Raw genomic sequence first — 4,807 nt, 5'->3', positions numbered from 1 at the left:
TCTTTATCCCCTCATTTTGTGGTCTTTTTTTCCAGGGTCCTATAAAAACCCCCCTGTTTTTTTTTTTTTTTTTTTTTTTTTTTTTTGATGTGGTAAAATGTAGAACATATTCTGAAAGTACAAACACTTTTGCAGGGCAGTGTAAATAAAAGATCATTCATATTCGTTTAGTTGGGAATATCCTTATTAGCGCAACATACTTAATTACGGCTAAAACTGGATTTGAGATGAACAGCTCACATGCACAAAGAGCTCAAGGTGCAATACTTTTGATTGAGATATTTTTCACAGCATTCCCAAGTGAGGTTGGAAGCTGACTGCAGTTGCTCCACTTCTGTAGACAAATATATTTTTTATGTTACCTCTTACAAAAATGTTTCTCCGTCTTGCTAACGCTAATTGTAACACTGCTGCCTGGACAGCTAGCCATCATCATCATCACCCACGAAATTCATTGACCTACATGAGATCCAGTATCCAGGAGCTTTTTCAACACTGCTACTGTAGCGCAACACCCTACATTCACACTGCACTGATATAAAAAAATATTCCCAGTCTGTCACAAGAGATCAACACTTATTAATTTGATTTATGTAAATGAGACATTGCACAGTTGTTGAGAGAAAAGTCACAATTGATTGTACAATCTTTTAGAACAAAAGCAAAACAAATATGAATAAGGCACCTTCGATCAATGATGTTTTTCAATCGAAATGAGAAAATTCCTGGAAATGTCAAATTTTTCTTCAGGTAGTCAAAGTTTTTCATCACACAATGGCTTTTTATTTGAAATAGCACTTACTGAACTCTCTTCTTGTGAAGCGACGTCAACCGGAAACTTCGGATATTCGACGTGGTGCAGCATGCTCTGAACAAAGTGAGAAAGCTAGAAGGGAATTTGCACTCTCATTGGCATATGACCCATTGAAGAAAGTTACATCTTGAAGAAGTATGAAGGAAATCCAGCAAAGACGCTACATGGAAGGTGAGCTTTATTATGTTGTGGCTTCTGACTGGCGGCTCTCTCATGCTAGGTTGTCTGTTTGCGTTTGCCACAAAGTTCCAGCGGTTTTCACGATCAGCCGATTGTGTATGATCCAATTTTCCGTTTCCACGACTTTGATCCATGTCTTGATGCCTGAATGGATCGTGTTTGTGCCATGTAAATGGCTAGTTCTGCATTTGCTTAAACAAACGATAAGACTTGATGGATATAAGAAACTTAGGATGCACCTGAACTGGAGAAATCTTTGCAAACTGTGGTTCACGTTCATCAAATGAATAGAGCCGCGCAGCTGCAGGTCGAGGGTTTGCAAACAAAGCCCAAATATTGAGCAAGATTAAGGACTCTGCATGAAAATGTTGCTCCAATATTTCAGGAATTTCTTTTTTTTTCTTGAGCTGACTTGACATTTTCAACATGAATCTGAATTATCTTCACTCCCCTTTATTTGGCTGCGGCGAGTCAAATAACAACCACCTACTACAGATGCTTTCAAATTTGCAGTGTTATGCTCAGGTCATACTGCTCTGCACAACACATCCCCCCTTCTCCCCTCAGTTAAGCTGCTCTCTTTGTGCTCTGCGATGATTGGCACAGCTGCTGCAGAACAAGAAGACTACTGATGTGATCGGCTGAGAGTGGATTTATAAAACCGCCACACCCGTTGACTGTCATTCAACTTTAGCCCAGATCTTCTGATGTTTTAGTACAACAGCACAGTTCAGGTTCACCCAATTTGCTTGTGTTAAAAAAAAAAAAAAAGACCTACTCCATTTCCCTTCTGATATATGCAGTTAAAACGGAATACTGTTTTGATGCTGAGGACAACTTTTAGCACTTTCGGTTCTGCTTTTGAATACGGAGATATTTAAGTAGACATTATTGCCGGTGGATGGAGTGGAGAACGCACCGCTAATGAGGATGTGCGCAAACTTGTGTGTGCGCAGTTATAAAAGGGCTTTACAGTCCTCTAGCAAGAAGGCTCTGCATAATCTCGCCCCATTTGTCTGAAGTGGCACGTTTACATCATATGACAAGTGTTTCAAAGGGCTATAACTGTATCTTGTGCGGTGTGATTGGAACCAGCTGTTGGAGCTGCAGTAGCATGAGGTCTTTTTTTTTTTCGGCTGTAATCAACTTTTCTGCCCACGCAGAGAGGGAGCTGAAAAGATGAATCTGTTTGCTCCTGATCACAGGGTAAGCCATGCAGTGGGCCGAATCCTCGCTAGTTTTGGCAGCGGGGAAGAGTTTGAAGATTAAACAGTGAGATCTTTCTCTTGATCAGCCCCTCGGTCTGCCCTCCCTGCCTTCGCTGCACCTGCTAGTCACAGCCCCTGATGTATGGGCTGTCTCCTCTGCACCGCTCACTCTCTGCATCTCAGCTGTCACTGACTATCTTTCTTCTGCCGAAACCCCCCCACCACCACCAGCTCCCTCCTTCACCACCTCCGAGTCCCCCCCTCCCCCTTCCCCGCAATCCTTTTCACCGCTTTTGATTATCGGCTGCGACTCAGAACTTGTGAGAGCAGACCTTTAACAGTTTTATCTTTGCCAGACTTTGCAATCTCTTTCATACATGGTTTCTTTTGAGTTTACGTTCATTGTCTTATGTCCATCTCTCTTTCTGACTTGAAGCTCATAATTACAAAAAAAATCTGCTGTGCTATTCAAAGAATAGTAAAAAAAAAAAAAAACCTTGCACACTGTATTTCTTTAATCGCATCGTAATGAAAATGGAAACGTTATCACAATTCGCAAAAGAAGGTATAGATGTTTTAGTTCAAAAACATATATATTTACTAAATGCAACAATACAACATGTGAGTATGTAAGCTCATAAACTGCAATTGGTTATTTTTTATTTATTGATGTATATATATATTCATTTATTTATTTATTTTTGGAGCAGCTAGTCTAACTCTGGGATCAGATTTCCCGGAGGAGCAGAACAGGACAGGTTCATAATCAAGGACACTGCAGACAAGACAGCAGCTTCAGCCTGAAGGACAATTTCAACACCTCAAACCATGTTTACTACCACTTATAAATAAGTAAAGAACTACAGCTAGCATAATTCTGCCATTTCTGACAGGATACAGATACCATGGATGAACAGGAAAACACAAAAAACAAACAAGAGCTACCTGCCACTCGGGGGGACTGGCAGGAAGTTCTGTCTCTAAGGTTGTTTCTGTAGAATGAGAGTCATCCAAAGCTAACGTAATTAGCGATACTGAGCAAATGTATTCCTATCCATACTTTTTATTTATTTTCTTGTATTTTATTTTATTTTTTTCATTTTTTGACCCACACTACCACAATATGTGTTACTTACTTTGATGTGTTTTCAGTTTTTATTTGCTGTTTTTTTTTTTTTTTAAATCAACAAGTGGAGCCTGGCAAAGAGAAACTCATGTGAAAGGACTTCAGAAGAAAATCCATTTGCATCATCTTTTAATACGAAATGACAAAAAAACAGTTGTACCAAAAAGGTACTTTTTATTGCTAATCTGGATTATAATGTGTATAGTTCCAACCATGTTACACAGAGGTTTGTTTTGTATATTATTTTTTTATGCCCAACAACAAGACTTGTAATGATATTTTGCTGTGGCAGATGTGTTTCTTGCATCCAGTCTCTATCTCACTCCTTTCAGCAGCCAGAATATCCCCCTGCTTTTATTAAACAAATTTCTTTCAAAATCTGAAATAATAACAAAATGGATGAGGACATTATGGGAAAAACAAAAACATATGAAATTAGTATTACACCGTCAGGCTCCGCATGAGTTTGTCTTAAATACAGGAGTCCTGCTTGACAGATTTTGTGAAGCTCTGACGCTCAATGCCTCAAACTCCCGTATGCAGTTTTTATGCCTATTCAGCCACTCTGATTATAACTCTGCATTCATCTTCATATTGTTAAAGGAAAAACACCATGCCTGAGGCAACCAATCAATAGATTTAGTTTGTGAGAACACTGTGAGAGTGGGATGTGAATTATCCTGTCTCTAGGCTACATTTTAGTAGCACCTAATATCAGATGATAGAAAGTGGAAAGCATTGCCTTTAACTTGTATTTTTGTTGCAGTACATTTGCTCACGCTATTAGAAGTAGATAAACTTCAACATCTGACCTGAAATCTAAACATATAAAATTACCCGACATAGACTTAATTCCTGTGAAATCTGGATTCCTGTCCAGGTGCCTGCTGTCCTCAGTTCTGAAACCCTCTGTTGTAATCGTTAGATGCCTCCATTTCTGGATGGCTCTGCCTTTTCTCTGTGGACCCCACAGAGGCTTATCTTGGCCAAGGTTCTTGGCAGAATGAGCTCCCCAGTGAAGTCGGGACAGTACAGTTGCTTTTATCCAACACATTCTCACTCCCAACTCGTCACATATTGACGCTTGGGCAGGTACCCTCGGCGTCACATATTGACGCCGAGGGTACCCCCTTGGCGTCAATATGTGACGCGAAGGGTTCTCTCATTGAATGCTGTACCGTTCCCTAAGCGTCCGATACTGACGACTTAGGAACGAATAAGATTTTTTTAAAAACCTTTATTTACAATTTATGTGCTAGTTTGAACAGGATATTAAGAATATTTACTACAAATACATCAGTCACAATACTTTAATTCGGTATTTAAAAATAACTCAGTAAAATATAAAACCGGAGTAGTTTTGTTGTGCTTGTTGTTAGCTTGATTAAAAAGCCTTAAAAAAAAAAAAAAAAAAAAAAAAACTATTTTTGAGTATATCAATGATTTACACCAAATAAATTTAAGAAAAATTAAGATGTG

The sequence above is a fragment of the Poecilia latipinna genome, unplaced genomic scaffold (genome assembly GCF_001443285.1).
Source record: "Poecilia latipinna isolate Pla-1442-1.1 unplaced genomic scaffold, P_latipinna-1.0 Scaffold310, whole genome shotgun sequence".
Taxonomy (NCBI): domain Eukaryota; kingdom Metazoa; phylum Chordata; class Actinopteri; order Cyprinodontiformes; family Poeciliidae; genus Poecilia; species Poecilia latipinna.
Note: the sequence above shows the minus strand (reverse complement) of the source record.